Here is a 19495-nt window from a genome sequence, read left to right as displayed (position 1 = left end):
TTTTATTTATTTCCCGCACTCGCACTACTTTTATTTAAATTAATGCACTTTTACTTTACCATGTCTAACTAAATTTATAAGGTTAGAATGTAAGGATCGTAATTGAACCGATAATCCGTACAATTGTTTGTAGAAGCACTTAAGGGCTATTTTAACTTTCAACTTAACTTTTCCCGCACTTCAATTTCGTTGGGTAAGATCGAAAGCCGTCCAACGTCTATCTAAACTTAATTGTTTTTAACTATTTCAAAAACAGCGAAAGCGCTTTGTTTAGTTCATTAGGAGATTTTAACTTAAGAAGAAAAGAGATTTTAAAACTATTTTCGGACGCGTTTATAAGTTTAGAGTCTGGTTCGTAAGAACCTCTTTTGGTTAAGAAATTCAGGTTAAAATACTTTTCGACTTAGTCAAGATATTATATTTCTTAAAAATAGGTTTACTACTCTAACGTAATGCGCGCCTTTTTATAAGTGACAATAAGAGGGTTTGATTAAGGAGTACAACTCGGTTCTGAATACGTGAAAGCGACAGTTCCCGTTAAATTAGTTCTTTTCAAAGTAGGAAACATTGCCCATAAGTAGTTCTATTAGCAAGTACTTGGATTATTAATTGATTATGTGAATTACATTCGACCCTGTCTTTATTAAACCTTATTCAATACTATACTTTTCATTGCACACTCTAAAAACACCCATTTTGATTGCCTTTGATAAACATCATAACAATAGATAACGCTAGATTGACACTTGGTCTCTGTTGATTTGACAATCTTTTATATTACTCTGACGCGTTCGTATACTTGCGAAAAGCACACGCATCAAGTTTTTGACGCCGTTGCCGGGGACCAATTTCGTCAAATTTCATTTTTCTGTTGTTATATCATTTAGACTTAGGCTATTTCCCGCCGGTCAATGCGAAGAACTCGCAGCACCAGAGGTTTAAGCTTAGTATATCCTCTGGCGGAACCTGAACGTTACGCTCGCGCACGTTTATTCTTTCATAGAATTAAGAGAGCTATGGCCGAAGATCAAAACCAAAGACCTCTTAAAGATTTCGCTCAACCATCAAATGAAGAACCTAGTTCTAGTATAGTAAACCCAACCATCCCAGCTAATAATTTTAAACTTAAACCATCCCTGTTACAACTAGTGCAACAAAGACAATTCGCAGGTCTCGCTACTGAGAACCCAAACCAACATTTAAAAATATTTCTTCAATTAGCAGACACTTTTAAAACCAATGGAGCTTCTCCTGAGGCAATACGTTTAAGATTATTCCCTTTTTCCCTCAGAGATAAAGCCCTATCATGGTTAGATTCCCTTCCACCCAATTCCATCACGACTTGGGATAACCTTAGAAGAGTTTTTCTTGCTAGATACTTTCCCCCGAGTAAGACCATCGTTCTTCGAAACCATATAACTAGATTTACCCAAAACCAAGGAGAATCGTTGTTCGAAGCATGGGAGAGATATAAAGAGTTGTTACGAGCATGCCCACATCATGGTTTAGAAAATTGGTTAATCATTCAAACTTTCTATAATGGACTTCACTATAACACGAAGATGACCATCGACGCTACCGCAGGCGGTGCTCTGATGAACAAACCTTATCCTGAAGCTAGTTCCCTCATCGGAGATATGGCTCAAAACCATCAATCATGGGGAATCGAACGAGCGACAGTTGAGAAGAAGGAAGCCCAAGGAGGAGTGCATGAACTAAGCTCTATAGACATGATACAAGCTAAAATGGACGCATTAGCCCTTAAGGTCGAGTATATGTGCATAAACCCGAATACTGTCGCCACATTTTCGTCGGATTGTGAGATATGTGGAACCAAAGGACACCAATCCGCATAATGCAGTCTATTAAACGAAACCCACTCTGAGCAAGTGAACTACACCCAAGGGAACCCATACTCGAATACCTATAACCCTGGATGGAGGAATCACCCGAACTTCTCCTATAAAAACAATAACCCAATCCAAAATAATGCACCTCCGAGACCTAGTTATCAAGCCCCTAGATCAAATCAACCTATGCAACCTGTACCACCAAAGCCGAGCCTTGAGAAAATTATGGAAAATTTTATCACCGCTCAAACCCAACAAAACAAGGAGTTCATGAACCAAAACGTTCATGTTAACGAATTGATTACTCAGTTAGGAACCAAGGTTGACCAAATAGTTACTCATACCAAGATGCTTGAAACCCAGATCTCTCAGGTAGCTTTAAACCAAGCCCCTCAGACTACACCTGGAGGATAATTCCCTGGACAACCTCAACAAAATCCGAGAGGACAAGCCAATGGCATTACCTTACGAAGTGGGAACGCTTATGATGAGCCACCAAACCCTAGATTGAGTGAACCCAAAACTTCTAAGGAATGTATCAAACCCACGGACGAAGTAAAGGAACTAGAGGAATCTGAAAACCAGGAAGGTCGAGAAAAAGGAGAAGAACCTAAAGATAAAACTTACGTACCACCCCCGCCATATAAACCACCTATACCATATCCGCAAAGACTCAAACAAACCCAGATCAATAAACAGTATAAATTTTTTATTAAAGTTATAGAAAAACTTCATGTAGAAATCCCTTTCACAGAAGCCATCACCCAAATACCTTCTTATGCAAAGTTTCTCAAAGACATCCTTACCAACAAATGTAGACTTGACGATCCGAAGCCTTTGGAATGTAATGCTATTTCCGAGGACAAATTAGCAAAGAAAGATAAAGATCCTGGAAATTTCTCCATTCCTTGCCTTTTGGGTAATCATGTCATCGAAAAAGCTTTTCTAGACTTAGGAGCTAGTGTGAGCCTAATGCCTTTAGCAGTTTGTGAGAGGTTAAACTTAGGAGAATTACAACCCACTAAGATGTCACTTCAGTTAGCCGATAGATCTGTTAAGTATCCGATAGGCATTTTAGAAGATGTTCCTGTTAGGATAGGTCAGTTATTTATCCCTACTGATTTTGTTGTCATGGACATCAAAGAGGACAATGATATACCAATCCTTCTAGGTAGACCATTCTTATCGACTGCAGGAGCCATAATAGATGTCAAGAAAGGAAAGTTGACATTTGAGGTAGGTGACGAGAAAATAGAATTTATACTTTCGAAATTTCTTATGGCACCTGTGATGGGAGACGCGTGTTATGCCTTAGATATCATTGATAAATGTGTTAGAGAATTAGAACAAGAAGAAAATATAAAAATAATTAAGTTACCATCAACTCTCATAAGGGAAGATGATGACTTTAAGAAACCCTACATCGATGATAACCTTTACGAATGTTTATCCCTTACCCCAGATCCTATGCCATGCCCTAAGAAACCAACCTTAGAACTTAAGGAATTGCCTAGGAACCTGAGATATGAGTTCCTCGATGAAAAGATGAACCGTCCAGTTATAGTCAGTTCTACCTTGAGCCAAGAGGAGACAAACCAACTTTTAGACGTTTTACGAAGATATCCCTCAGCCTTAGGATATAATATCTCTGACCTGAAAGGTATAAGCCCATCCGTATGCATGCATCGGATTTCGCTAGAAGAAGATTCAAAACCCTCCAGGGAACATCAGAGAAGAATAAACCATATAATGAGTGATGTTGTTAAGAAGGAAGTTCTTAAGTTACTTGAGGCAGGTATAATCTACCAGATCTCTGATAGTAAGTGGGTGAGCCCTGTGCATGTAGTACCTAAAAAGGGAGGCATCATAGTCATGCAAAACGATAAAGGCGAACATGTAGCAAAACATTTAGAAGGAGGATGGCGGATGTGTATAGATTATAGAAAATTAAATAAAGCAACCAGGAAGGATCATTTCCCTTTATCATTTATAGACCAAATGTTGGAGCGTCTAGCCAGACACTCTTACTTCTGCTATCTAGATGGATACTCTGGATTCTTTCAAATACCTATCCACCCCGAAGATCAAGAAAAAACTACCTTTACATGCCCTTATGGAACTTTTGCCTACAGACGAATGCCATTCGGCCTCTATAATGCCCCAGCTACTTTCCAACGCTGCATGATGTCAATCTTTGCAGATTACCTAGATGATATCATGGAAGTGTTTATGGATGATTTCTCGGTTTGCGGATTTGATTTCCACAATTATCTTGCTAACCTTGAGAAAATCCTGGAGAGATGCGTGGAGGTGAACCTCGTGCTAAACTGGGAAAAGTTTCATTTCATGGTGACCAAAGGAATTGTTTTACGACATATAGTTTCCAAAAAAGGTATAGGGGTAGATAGAGCTAAAATAGAAGTTATAGAAAACATAAAACCACCAAAAACCATCAGAGAAGTCCGAAGCTTTCTTGGACACGCTGGATTCTACCGGCGTTTTATTAAGGACTTATCCAAAATAACCAAACCTTTAACTGGACTTTTAATGAAAGATGCTAAATTCATTTTTGATGAAAAATGTAATGACGCATTTAATCTTTTAAAGCAAGAGTTAATCTCAGCACCTATTATGAAACCACCAGATTGGTCAGAACCTTTTGAGATAATGTGCGATGCTAGTGATTACGCAGTTGGAGTCATTCTAGGACAAAAAAACGATAAAAAATTACATGCCATTTATTATGCTAGTAGAACCCTAGATGCTGCCCAACTTAACTATGCAACAACTGAAAAAGAATTACTCGTTGTAGTATTCGCTATAGACAAATTTAGATCTTATCTAGTAGGAGCAAAAATTATAGTTTACACCGATCATGCTGCCATTCGTTACCTATTAAGTAAAAAAGATGCCAAGCCCAGGTTACTCCGATGGATTCTATTACTACAAGAGTTTGATTTAGACATAAGAGATAAAAAAAGGCACTGAAAATGTAGTAGCCGATCACCTTTCTAGGCTAGAACATCTAAAACCTGAACTAGTACCCATTAATGATGATTTCGCCTATGATAGATTGATAGCTAGAGTAGAAACCATTGAAGATAATAACCTAGGCCCTGATGAGCACCCCCGAAATTCCTTAGCAATAAGTAACGTACCATGGTATGCAGACTTCGTTAATTACCTAGCTGCTGATATAGTACCCCCTGATCTTGACTACCACTGCAAGAAGAAATTCTTCCACGATGTGAGAAACTTCTATTGGAACGAACCGCTCCTTTTCAAAGGGGTAAAGATGGCATTTTTCGCCGTTGCGTTCCGGAAGAAGAGGTAAATAGTATTATCGAGCATTGTCATTCTACACCTTATGGTGGACATGTGAGTACCTCTAAGACATACGCCAAGATTCTTCAAGCTGGCCTATTATGGCCTACCATGTGGCGTGATGTCTATGCTTGCATTGTCAAATGTGATAGATGCCAGCGCACTGGAAACATTTCAAGGCGTGATGAAATGCCTCTAAGAAACATTCAGGAAGTAGAACTCTTCGGCGTATGGGGTATAGATTTCATGGGACCTTTCCCACCATCCTTAGGAAACAGGTATATCTTAGTAGCTGTAGACTATGTGTCTAAGTGGATTGAAGCTATAGTTGCACCCACAAACGACACTAGGGTAGTAATCAAACTATTTAAAAACTATATATTCCCTAGATTTGGAACACCACGTTTAGTCATAAGCGATGGAGGATCACACTTTATATCGAGAATATTTGACAAACTTTTAAGAAAATATGGAGTTAGGCATAGAGTAGCAACACCATACCATCCACAGACTAGTGGCCAAGTAGAAGTGTCCACTAGGGAGATAAAACAAATCCTAGAGAAAACTGTTTCTATTTCTAGGAGAGACTGGTCTCAGAAGCTTCAAGAAGCATTATGGGCCTATAGAACCGCTTTCAAAACCCCTATAGGAACTACTCCTTACCAACTAGTCTATGGAAAATCCTGTCACTTACTGTTCGAATTAGAGCATAAGGCCTATTGGGCCATTAAAACTTTGAATTTAGACTACCTAGCCGCTGGTGAAAAGCGTACCCTTGACATTCATAAACTAGAAGAACTTAGGCAATCTGCCTACGAGAATGCAAAAATATATAAAGAGAACAAAAGCCTATCACGACAAAAGAATAGTAAAGAAAAACTTCAATGTAGGCGATCATGTTCTCCTTTTCAACTCTAGGTTACGACTCTTCCCTGGAAAGCTACGTTCAAGATGGACTGGTCCTTTCAAAGTATCCAAGATTCTAAGATCCGGAGCCGTAGAAATTAAGAACGAAACCTGTAGTCCATTCATTGTAAATGAACAAAGACTGAAGCTCTACGAAGGAGGAGACATTCCAGCATACTACTCAAGCCACACCCTGATTGATCCACCAATCCCTACTACTACAGGTGTATAAATTCTAATCGTCAAGCTAATGACGTTAAACAAGCGCTGCGTGGGAGGCAACCCATGGTTTTTATTTCATTTAACTTTTTCGCATTTATTTAATTTTATTTTTATTTTTATTTTATTTTATCATATTTTGCATCGAGACTAAAAATTTGAATGGTTTGCATTTTCAGGATCACTTTCTTAACTTTTACAGGATGCAGGATTTCGATGATATGCACGTGGCCTATAGAGATAATGCTCAGAGAGAGCGCTACATCGCTCTGTATCAGCGCCCTATGGCACCCACACGTTATCCTGATCAGCACTGTATGGAGGCACTGGGCATTGAGCCGAGTATCCGATTCCTTAGCCACCAGCTTCACTGGGACGAGTTTGCTGATAACTTGAGTAACACCTACAGGAACCTGACATTGAAGTTCCTGAGTTCATTCGACTATGACCCATACTCTGGACCAGATGGGTATGCTACTTTCAGGCTCTTTGGAGTTGAGTACTCTTTTATCCAGAAAGAGTTCGGCGACCTATTGGGCTTCCAGACCACTCCTGATGCTGTCCCGGAGACACCTATGGGATATTTTCTGGGTAAGGAGGTGGAGAAGTTTTGGAGTGATATATCAGGTGGCGGAAGCCAGGATACATCTACGCAGCTATCTCATGTTATACATAACCCCGCCTTTAGATACTTTCAGATGATATTGGCACATTCCTTCCTGGGAAGACCGGATGCAGAGACATTACTAAGTGAAGAGGAGATCTTCCTACTATTTTGTGCATCCCAGTCTCGCCAAGTAGCATGTGGGAACTTTTTGTTATATGCTCTCAGCGGTGTCTCCAGATCTACCGAAGGAGTCATCCACGTGGGCGGGATCATCACGCAGATTGCTGTCGCTTTAGGTCTGTCTCACAAGCTGTCACATCTCCAGATCTACTGTGGATACACTACCATGGACATCGACTTCTGTTTGACCAGAGGGTTGATGAGGAGAGCCTCTTTCCACCCATGTCAGTTCCGATTGCTGGTCGACAGCAAGGCTATCCATTATTTCACACTGCCATATCCTATGATGACCAGTGTGCATGATCCAACGAATTGGAGTTATGCTCTAGAGGGCCAGGGAGAGACCATCGAGGAGCCGAGATCACCACCCATTGATGAGTACACGCCTACACCACCTTCTCCCAGGATCACTGTTTTCTCTAATAATCTTTCATTGCAGACCCCCGACATCCGCACCCAGATTGATGAGTGTCGTAGAGAGATCGCAGAGCTTAGACAGGAGGTGGCTGACCTCACTTTACAGATGGGAGTGTCTGATCTCACCCATGCTACCGAAGCCGACTGTTTATATCAGGAGATCGCAGAGCTCAGGCAGGAGGTAGCCATGCTCCGTGGATCCACTCAGGAAGACGACATCCCTACTATATGATCTCACCATTTCATCTTATTTTATCTCTTTTTTATATTTCTCGTATTCACATAACTCATTTTATATTATCGCATTTGGAATATTATATAAACTATGTCTATACATTGATATTTCTACTTTTATCTATATATGTCTTATGTTTGTTTTATTTGCATTTTTTATTTTAGTTGTTTATTTATTTATTAGTCTAATATTTAATTTTTGTTTCATTTTTATTTTTATTTTTACTTCTAAAAAAATTATGCAAGCCAATGATACTAGGAAATCACAAGACAAATGCTATCCGGACCTCTCAAAGCCAAAAGACAAGAGAAGCCCAAGCCAAAGGACCAAAATCTAGCCCAGCCAGATTTTGCCTTGTGGCGCCCGCCACAGCGTCTGTAAAAGGTCGGGGCAGAACCCCTTTCTTCACCATTTTCACACCTTACAACCTTCCAAACCCATTTTTCCACCTTGCAAAAACGTCCTTGAACCCACAAAAAGCTCACACCATTCTAATCACCACACCGTACAAACCATTTTTCCGATTTCCATTTTCATTTTCATCCGTCGGATTTCGTAAAAATCCAACCTTTTCACATTCCACTTCATCTTCTTCGTCACTTTTCAAGAGCTTCCAAATGGAGTTTAATGGATTCATTCTTCGAGGAGGGAAACCGGGGGATAGACAAAGAAAAATCATCGAACGGTTGCAAAATCGGGAGATCCTCCCGACAAGGTATGTTGACGAAAACTGTCTCTACACTTTAGGTATCTATTATAGCATATTTCATTTATTAGATAACTTAGGTTTGCATAATTTCTTTTCCAACAAAGAACCTACCTATGAGCGATTGACAATTGAATTTTTGAGTTCCTTAATCTATATTGTCAATCCTAACACTGATAGCACAGTTGGTACTGTCAGATTTAGAATGTTTGCTGTTGAATATGAATTCAGTACCGACGAACTAGCAGGCTTGTTAGGAATCCCTCATGGGGACGGTGCTATTTGTGAGGCACCTTTGGATTCAGAATGGTCAGTTGAGGTATTTTCCTTCTGGGAGCGGTTATCAAACACTTTCATAAACTCTTTTGAAGGAGTTCTTGCCTCAACTATCCATTACCCAGCCATCAGAGTTTTTAGATATCTATTGGCATGCACTATTTTTGGCCAGGAGAATCCAAATAAGGTTAATGCTAGAGAGCTTCTATTTTTGCAAGGAAGCCTCACAAATAGACGAATTTATTTGGTCCCGTTCATGCTTGCTCATATGACTTTAACTTTAAATAAAGCGGGACCGATTTCTTTTGGTGGATTGATTACGCCTATTGCTCGGGCACTTAACCTGGACAATGAGATGGCTACCCTAGACCCCTTACCTCCTCGCACAACTAACCTAAAATTTCTGAGAGACATGAAATTGTGCCGTTTGAGGAGAGAAGGAGGCTATATTCTTATGGTTCATGGTGTAGCCATCCCATCTGTTGTTTTACCATGCACTAGACGTACAGACGTACGAGATGAAAGGAATTGGACCTACGCTTTAGATGCTCCACCTGTTTTGGATCCTCTTCCTCCTAACATTCCTGATGAGGCGGGACATGACACTGATGATGAATATGATCGGAGAGAGAGATCTCCCGTACCCTATGTGTCCCCTCATCATCCTTCACCACCACACATCGCACCATCTTCTTCTTCTGCAGATACCACTCCTGGCTTTTATATTACAAAGGATATGTGGCGTGACCACATGGCTAGAGAGCAAAGGCGTGACGACCTACTCTCTACCATCCAACAACAACTGGAGAATAACATGAGCTTCATGCAAGAATCACAGCGGAGGACAGACAAGTCCTATGACACTATTCTATAGTCTCTGCAAACGATCACAGATACACAAGCCCGTCAGCAACACCACCACCGTCAGCATATTGCACTCATAGAAAACACTCAGGGTTCCATTTTGGGTAACCTTCGAGAGGTGAGGACCGCTCAGGATGCCCTGCAGGCGAGGATGAATCAGTGATATCGTCGTCGTACCCAATCCCGTCGTCCACCTTAGGATGGCGAAGGCACCAGTGGTCAGCAATAGGTTGTCAGGTAACTCTTCCCTTATCTTATTTTGAAATATTGGGGACAATGTTCGATTTAAGTGTGGGAGGAGACTCTATCGTCTTTTCTTTATCGCTTTCCTTTCTTTATCGCTTTTCTTTGCTGTTTTTAGATAGCTTGTTTATTTTTATTTCCTTTTAGTTGTTTATTTTGCTTTTTAGTATGATGCATGAGTCTGACGAGTCACCAAATATAGTATATCTTTAGTACAATCTAATCTCCCCATACCTTTAGCCCCACCGATTTTTTTTTGCAAAAGAAAACAGTGTTATTCCAAAAGTTTTCAGGTTTTAAAGACATGTTTTGAGTAAGGATGCGGTGACTTGGGAGAACTTTGCGAAACATCAGTATTATTTTAGCACCATAAGCTTCGTAAATATAGGAACCACTCCCGAATCCCCATATACCATGGCCTTAATCATCGTTTCCGTATAAGTCCTCAGTAGTTTATCTCAGCAGTCAACTCCGGCCTACGCATCCTCTATGTAGGGGACCGATGCAAATAAGTGAATGATCCAGCAAAACAAAAAAATAAAAGAAAGCAAAAGGCAACTCCGATATAGGTGACCCTCACAAAGTCATTTAAACCAAAGAATTATAAAAATTTGCTACAAAAAGAAAAAAAAAAAAAAACTTACCCACTGTTAGTTGGTTCAGAGGTATCTGGCACTGAACTCGGTAGGGAGGATTACAATCTGATCCCCCACAACTACAGTTGGGTCCAATAAAAGGGTTTACACATATTTATGTGCCAGAAACCCCATGCTCAGATCATAATCACTAACAGGCCACTCTACTATGAAGCATGTACGGATAACGGGCTTAACGTGATTACGCCTGAATGAAAAGGACACAAAAAGAGATGAAAAGGCAGGCCTAGGTATTGTGGGATAATATGGGTTGGTTAATATAGGAATGAAGTTTATGTCCGTATTTGCGGATTAGTGTCATCATGATACCCTTAGTTCACTCAGTTAGTACCTATCACTGCATCCCGACTTGAACTTAGAATTTTTACCTGAAGCACTCATTTACACAGTTTTTCTTTTATGAGCTTTCTAATGTTTTGCTTGAGGACAAGCAAAGGTTTAAGTGTGGGAGAGTTTGATAACACTGAAATTTACCGTATTTTCGACTCCGATTTCACATGCATTCTAGTTGTTTTATTGTTATTTTGTTGTGTTATTACTATGTCTTTCTTTGTTTTCCGGTTTTTACTTTAATCGGAGCCCTAATCAAGAAAAGGAGCGAAAAAGAGCTAAAAACCCTAAAATTCAGCATTTTGTATTTGTGGCTTCCACCATGGCTGGCGCCATAGACCCTGCCATGACGTGTCCAAGCTCAACCTCCTTCAACTGCCACGTTCCTCACTACTTCCACTAAGGCGCCTTAGATTGGCCTTGTGGCGGGCGCCATGGCCTTGTGGCGGGCGCCACAAGAGGAAAAGTTTTCCCTCCCATTTTCAAGTTGAAGGGCATCCTTGTTATTTCCATCTTTTTACTTTCTTATAAATAGAAACTCGAAATCACTTTTTCAATCACCCAAACTTAGAGCAGAGGAAGATCCAAACTTAGAGCAGAGGCAAACTTAGAAGCAAACTTCGTTTCACTTAGGCATATATTCAGTATTTTAAAGTGGTAATCGCTTCGCATTGTAGTGTTACCACAATTGTGTAATCAAGTCTGTGGTCGAGTCTGTAATCGAGTTTGGAGCACTTTGGAAGGAAGTTAATCCTGCCGCCATTTTCATTTCCGCTTTGCAATTTATTCAACCCTCCGATTGGAGCAGGTTTTTATTACTTGTCTTTATCTTATTTATTTTCTCGCACTCGCTTTACTTTTATTTATTTCCTCGCACTCGCTTTAAATTATTTATTTCGTCGCACTCGCTTTAAATTATTTATTTTCTCGCACTCGCTTTAAATTATTTATTTCCTCGCACTCGCTTTAAATTATTTATTTCCTCGCACTCGCTTTACTTTTATTTATTTCCCGCACTCGCACTACTTTTATTTAAATTAATGCACTTTTACTTTACCATGTCTAACTAAATTTATAAGGTTAGAATGTAAGGATCGTAATTGAACCGATAATCCGTACAATTGTTTGTAGAAGCACTTAAGGGCTATTTTAACTTTCAACTTAAGTTTTCCTGCACTTCAATTTTGTTGGGTAAGATCGAAAGTCGTCCAACGTCTATCTAAACTTAATTGTTTTTAACTATTTCAAAAACAGCGAAAGCGCTTTGTTTAGTTCATTAGGAGATTTTAACTTAAGAAGAAAAGAGATTTTAAAACTATTTTCGGATGCGTTTATAAGTTTAGAGTCTGGTTCGTAAGAACCTCTTTTGGCTAAGAAATCCAGTTTAAAATACTTTTCAACTTAGTCAAGATACTATATTTCTTAAAAATAGGTTTACTACTCTAACGTAATGCGTGCCTTTTTATAAGTGACAATAAGAGGGTCTGATTAGGGAGTACAACTCGTTTCTGAATACACGAAAGCGACAGTTCCCGTTGAATTAGTTCTTTTCAAAGTAGGAAACATTGGCCATAAGTAGTTCTATTAGCAAGTACTTGGATTATTAATTGATTATGTGAATTACATTCGACCCTGTCTTTATTAAACCTTATTCAATACTTTACTTTTCATTGCACACTCTAAAAACACCCATTTTGATTGCCTTTGATAAACACCATAACAATAGATAACGCTAGATTGACACTTGGTCTCTGTGGATTCGACAATCTTTTATATTACTCTGACGCGTTCGTATACTTGCGAAAAGTACTCGCATCAAGTTTTTGACGATCGGAAAATTCCACCAGTGAATTCTTGAGCTTGATTCGCCTTCTTCTTCTTCTTCTTCTTTTGTCTCCTTCTTCTTCTTATGAACTAGAAAACAGTGAAAAGAGAATGCAGTGGCTTAGCTCAAGCAAATTGAAGCATCAATGTGAAGCTTCAATGGCTTCTAGAAGAAAAATAGCTTTGAGTAGGGTGAGGGAAGAGATTGCAATAGAGAGAGAGTGCAGGTTCAAGCAAAAATCCAAAGGTACTAAAATATGAGTGGTGAATCTCTTAAATAGAAGTGAGGCTTGGAACTTTGGTAGCTTTGGATTTAGGTTTGGAGTCAGTTATATATGGTTTGAAGTTAGTTAGACCTGACTCACTGAGTTAATTGAAAACTCAGTTGGTTAGTGAAGCTAAAACTCAGTTAGTTATGTTAGTTTATATTGGTTAGTATGTGGTTAGTGAATGAGTGAACTTGAAATTTGACTGGTTGTTGCATGTTATGGTTAGGTTGAAGTTATGTGGAAATGGTTTAGTGACATGTTAAACTTGTTGCAGGTTGCTTTTAAGTGGCTTTGGTTTTCCCCTTTGGATTGATGATTGGCTTGATAGGTGATTGTTACCCTTTGCTCATGATTTAGTTCAATGCTTCAGAAGTTTTATCCTACTGCTTGCATTCATTCCCTTACCCTCACCTGTTTCTTTTGCTGCAATATGAACTTTGCATATCATGTTCAAATTATGGTTTAGCTATAGTAGCTTCTTGATGCATGCTTGGAACATGTTTGGTATTAAGGTGTGCATTTCACTGTGATGAAGGTGCACTACTGCTAACACCTGGCCTATTAAATCCATCTTCCAGTTTAGCATGTGGTAGGTAGTTAGGTTTGATTTTCCTATTGACATGCAAGGTAACAACCATGTGCTTGAGTTAGAAATATGTTGGCATTGATTGGTTATGTCCTGCTTATGAGCTCATGTTGTAATCTTTCTTGTGGCTTACAGGATGCAGGACCAATGTATTTCACTTTCAAATTTATGCCTCAAGGACTTGCAGCTCATGGTGACAAGTATTGCAAACCCAATGCTTTGGTGTGTGTGATGTTGCACAGGGCCAAGACCTTGATGGATTGCAAGGAATCGGTTCATTTTATGGGTATGCAGTAGGTATTTTTAAGAGTTGGTATGTACATAACTTGATCGTCCAATGATGATGGCTTGATGATAACTTACCATGGTCTATTGTTGCTTCTAGTGTTGTTGTTTGCTGTTGAAAGAAGGTCAACATGTTTAGGTTTCCATTGCCCCGCACTTTAATTGTTTTGATTCCTTTTGGACAAGATGTTATTCTGATGCAGGTTTTATAGTCATGTTAGACATGTGTGATGTATAGCATCAAGGCTTGGTTGCAACTTCATCATTGATGTTGGCTTATTTATTCAGTCAGGCCAAGTGTAGAGTGACAAATGGACAACCTGTCTAACTCCAAGTTTGTTGAATATCCACTTATGAATCTTGCTTGTGTCTTACTGCAGGCTTGCTGCAGGATTTGGTGTAGGTTGTTAGCATGTCATGAGCTACCACATACAGGTAATACAGGGCCTGCCCAGGTGTGTATGATGTTGTGGCTCATTTGAGATCTTGGCACTGCTACAAGTTAGGTCTGTTAGCTGTAGGTACTTGGGATTGTATGGTTTAGTTAGAGTTTTGAAACAGGTCTTGGTAACTTGGCTTTATGCAAGTGAGTACAATCATAGTGTAGCAAGCCAAGCAGGGTTGTTGGCTTAAGTTAGCAACATATGTTTCCAATGGAGAATGGTGCTGATGATTGTAGGTTTTAATACCAGTTGGATGGGTCAAAACCCAAAGGCCAGGTAGCCATGATCAAGGTAAACTTTAGCCATTAGCTCATGCCTTTAGATGATGGAGTATGATAGTGCAACATTTCTTTGTTTCTGTTTGAGGTTCATGGAAATGTGTTAACTGGTTTTCCAGGCTGCTGCTGCTGCTTGGTGGTAAAATCATGGTTGCTGCAGGAATCTAGTGACAAGATGTTGTCCATGTGCACTCATGACCAAACCCAAACATCCTTGGCCAATGCAAGTGTAGTATCTAGTGTGGCTGTAATTCTTGGTTATAGTAACTGCAGGACCTTGCTTAGCAATGCAGAACCAATGGTTGGCCAAGCCAAAATGACAATTCAAGACAAGTTGCACATGAGGTTAACATGAGATAAGTTATTTGGCAAAGAAGATACAAAGTCAAACACATCAAACATGGCTCTTGGATCGTGAATCAAGGCAAAAGTGGGTTAGATTAGGTTTTAGAGGGTAAAAAATGGGAAGGTTGACTTTGGTCAAAGTTGACCAAAAAGTCAACTATTGACCAAAGTCAACAAAATGGTCAAAATTCAATTTTCTTTGTATTTTCTTTGTAAATGGACATTGAATTAATGGTTATGGGTAATTTTAGGGTTTTTGGATTTTTTGTTGACTTTGGTCAAAGTTGACCAAAAAGTCAACAATTGGTCAAAAATGTCAAGACTTGTACTTTTTTATGTAGAATCAAATGTGATGGTTTAGAATGATGTGAAATGGATTGACAAATGGTTTGAAATTAGTTTTACAATTGGTTTATTTTATGACTTGAATGCTTGACTTTGAAAAGAAAATGGCTTGACTGGTAATATATTAACAAGGCCATGAACTTGGGGCATATGATTAGGGTTTGAATGGAATATCCATGAATCAATGGGTCTGACTTGTAATTGGCTTGTGACACAAGAAGCTTGGTTATTTGGATGACCCAAACTATAGGTGTACCAACACTCACAAGAACAACACTATGACCTTGAGACTAAGACCAATGCCCATAGGAGACCAAAGTAGGGTTGGACCAAGTACATTGATAATAAGTGAAGATTGGGGGTCATGGATGCACAGTCAGGCCATAAATTCCATCTATTTCACCATCTCTTTTATTGGGGTTTCCCTGAGGCTTACCCCTCAAGCAAGTCTTTTGAATCAAGTCTTAAGCTCCAACCATCAATTTTCTAGTGTGTGTACCTGCATTAGGGTTTTGAAGGCCAAGACAAGGCCTAGGGAAGCTCCATGAGATCATTCCTTGAGGAACTATGGTTTTGAAGACCCTAGAGGGTTGCCTTGGACAAGCCTTGTTGAGTTCAAGCCTTTACCATCACAACTAGGGTTTCACATCCCCATGCTTGATGATATCCATACAAGCCCTAGCTTCACAAGCCCAGGTTTTTTGAATCCGTGATGAATGATGCATGAGGATGAAATATGAATGTATGCAAGTGATCTCCTGATCAAGTGGTTGGATGGATAATTAGGAAAATGGGAGGGAAAATTTTGGGGTAAAACACATGTTCCTAGCAGACTTCTTCCTTTTCACAAACTTCAATGTCTTCTTTTCTCATGCTTCTTCTTCTTAACACTTTTGTTTTTCTTTTAAACATTTTACTTCTTCTTTTCCAGACTTTTTTTCTTCTTGGAACCAACTAAGGAAGACAAAGTTCATCTACCTTGGATACCTTTTTCCCTTTTCTACGGAACTTTCTAACCATAGAACCCGCATGAACAATGTTTTCATTGACAACCTCCATTTCATCCTTATTGACATCCTTATTGAAATTCTAATTTATATCATTAGGATCAAAATAAGTGGGGGCATCATTATTAAGAACATGGTTACTAGGTTCAATTTCAATATAGGAAACTGTTGGTGTAAGCCCTAGAGGCCAATACTTTTGGTACTTGTATCGAATTATTTATTAATAATAAAAGGTTTTTTCTTTATTATGTTTGTCTAATAAAGTCCCTAGAATAGATAGTCCGTTTAATGTATCAAGTATGACTTAATCATGAGATCACATTAAACATAAGGACACTATTCTTAAAGTATCCATAGTCGAGCTTTATTGTGAAGTGGGATAACATTAAAGCATTAAGACTATTATGTATATAGACTGATGATCACATCTCATGGATCATGGATAAGGAGTTATCAAGTCTTAAACATAGGTATGAATATTAAGAGTAATATTTATACCGGATTGACCCGCTATGAGAATACTATATAGAATGTTATGCAAAGTGTCATAAGTTATTCTTATGGTGATAATGGTGTATACCACCCTTCGACCTGAAACCACTATGGACCCTAGATGTAAAGTCGAGTGCCTTATTGTTGATCAAACATTGTCCGTAACTGGATGACCATAAAGACAGTTGATGGGTACTCCACGAAGCATGCTAAGGGACATGAGTGACCTAGATGGAATTTTCCCATCATGTGTAACAGGATATATGTCTATGGGCTCAATATTGAACTGAACAAGCATAACACGGTCTATGCCTCGTGTTCAATATAGACATAAGGGTAAAAGGGTAATTGTACACATAAGTATTATCACAAAAGGATTTGTCAGATCACATGACATTTTCGTGTCTTAGGTAGCAGTGATGTGTTGCTAGATACCACTCACTGTTTATTATGTTAAATATGTGGTTTAACATAATTGCCAATGCTGCGAAAACCTACAGGGTCACACACAAAAGGAAGGATTGATGAGAGATAGAGTAATTAAGGAATACCGTAATGTACGGTGCCCTTAAGTGAATTGTAGAACATCGTAAGGTACGGTGTACTTAAGTAGAATACGAAATATGGTAAGGTACCTCGCGCTTAAGTGATTTTGGCATATTATAAGATATGGGCCACATACACTTGAGTGGGCTTTTTAGCTTGCAACCTACACAAGTGGTTCTATAAATAGAACCCTTGTGTAGAAGCATTTGAGCAGTTGCAATTTGTTTCTCTGTCTCTCACACTCAAAGCCTTCATTCGTAGCAGCTAGCATTGAGATTGAAGGAATCTGTTCGTGTGGACTGAGTAGAGGCGTTGTCATTGTTCAACATTCATGATCTCTCAGTAGATCTGCATCAAAGGTTACAATCGCCATAAGAGGTAACGATTCTATCACTGATCATGCCCATTCGTAAGGATCACTAAAGGAGAAATTTTAAATTCCGCTGCATTTTGGATCGCTCTTCTCCTTCAGTGGTATCAGAGCCACTTACGAAACCATGCATCTGATAGCTGTTTATTTTTTGTATTATCTATATTAATATGATTAAAAGACAGAATGAATCAAAGAATAAACGAGTAACTAAATTTGGCATCATGTGTGTACGATTTGGATGACTGATGTTAACTATGCTTCGGAATCCGACATTAGTATGGTGAAGCAACGATACATCGATCGTCCATAGGTTATGCAATTGAGATTGATCAAGTTATATATATATGATATAAGTAATCCTGATGCAAAATATGGTATATATGATATACTGTTTCTGTTTCGTTCATTCAAACACTTAATGGTTGTTTTACTTTGAGCGATCAATGGCCGTTTACTTCTTGATCCGACATTAGTATGGTGAAGCAATGGCGTGTGGATCAATCATACTGTTGGTTGTCTGTGTTGACATCAATTTTGGTAAAACCTAGAGTGTTCACAAGTTGTCACAAGTGTTGTCTTGACATAAGATAACACGTTCCTGCAGGGTGTTTAAAATGTGGATGTGCAGGATTTTCCTGAGATGTCAGACCCGATGTCAAGACATTTGTATACAGAACATTCAATCCTAATGTTATGTATTGTCTGATTATGCTTTTTATGCTAATCTCTGTGTGATTGATGTGATGATTGAACGCGCCATTCAATCAGTAATTAAAACCAGATTGACTTATTTTCCAACAAGATATAATCACCTGTCATAAGAAGATGCGAATGGAAAATAGTTTTAGGGTTTTATGATGTCCAAGCCCAGCCAAACGCTTCTATATAAAGGGCATGGAAAACCTGGTTTTGATACACAAGAAATAACGAACGAAATATTAAGAGAGAATAAGGGTTTTAGTCTTGTGTGGTCGTGTCTATTGTGAGCCATTCATTCATCCATAGATGATTGAATTGGACTGACTTTTGAGTTGTAATTTGTCCACTCTAAGCTTTGAAGCATGAGTGTGTGTTTACTTGATTGAAGCTTTTAAGCAAGATCAAGTATGTGTTTTTGAAGAGTGTCTTCTTTCATTGTAATATTTGTTTTTACATCACTGCTGTGATTGAGGGGGAGTGAGTAGGATCTCATATCTAAGAGTTCTTAGATGGAAGTCACATGAGTAGAGATTAGGTGAAAAGACTGTAACTTGAAGTTATTTACTGAGAGTCTTTGAACTAATTCTGTTTAGTGGATTTCCTTCCTGGCTTGGTAGCCCCCAGACGTAGGTGAGTTTGCACCAAACTGGGTTAACAATTGCTTGTGTCACTTGTATTACTGTTCTTTATCTTTTATCCTGTTTATATTGTTTAGATATTAGTGTCGTGACATTACCTTCGACATCTTATATCTGATACCAGAATTTCAATTGGTATCAGAGCAGGCATCCTTCTCTGGTTCTGGGTGAGATCTATGGACGTTACTTTCTGGTACTATGGATAGAAACGGAGCATCTGTTCACAGACCACCAATTCTGGATGGATATAACTATGACTAAAAGAAACCTCGAATGGTAGCCTTCCTGAAATCTTTGGATAATAAGGCTTGGAAGGTTGTTCTAACAGGCTAGGAACATCCAGTTATTACTAAGGAAGGAGAAGTTACACCTGATAAGAAGGCTGGGGAACAATGGACCAAGGAGGAGGATGAACTAGCCCTTGGAAACTCTAAAGCATTTAATGCTATATTCAATGGGGTTGATAAGAACATCTTCAGACTGGTGAACAACTATGAGGTGGCTAAAGATGCTTGGAATATTCTCAAAACCACTCATGAAGGCACCTCTAAA

The 19495-nt window shown here is 39.0% G+C and overlaps 1 non-coding gene across 1 annotated transcript; it reads right to left on the bottom strand.

Moving 5' to 3' along the window:
• Positions 1-1400: 1400 nt before the first annotated feature.
• On the bottom strand, positions 1401-1507 carry LOC127077692 (small nucleolar RNA R71). The gene has a single exon (XR_007787476.1). It is a non-coding gene; the product is annotated as a small nucleolar RNA R71 (small nucleolar RNA).
• Between the last annotated feature and the right edge of the window lie 17988 nt (positions 1508-19495).

This window comes from Lathyrus oleraceus, chromosome 4 (assembly GCF_024323335.1).
Source record: "Lathyrus oleraceus cultivar Zhongwan6 chromosome 4, CAAS_Psat_ZW6_1.0, whole genome shotgun sequence".
NCBI classification, from domain to species: domain Eukaryota; kingdom Viridiplantae; phylum Streptophyta; class Magnoliopsida; order Fabales; family Fabaceae; genus Lathyrus; species Lathyrus oleraceus.
Note: the sequence above shows the minus strand (reverse complement) of the source record. Positions and strands in the feature narration are given on the sequence as shown.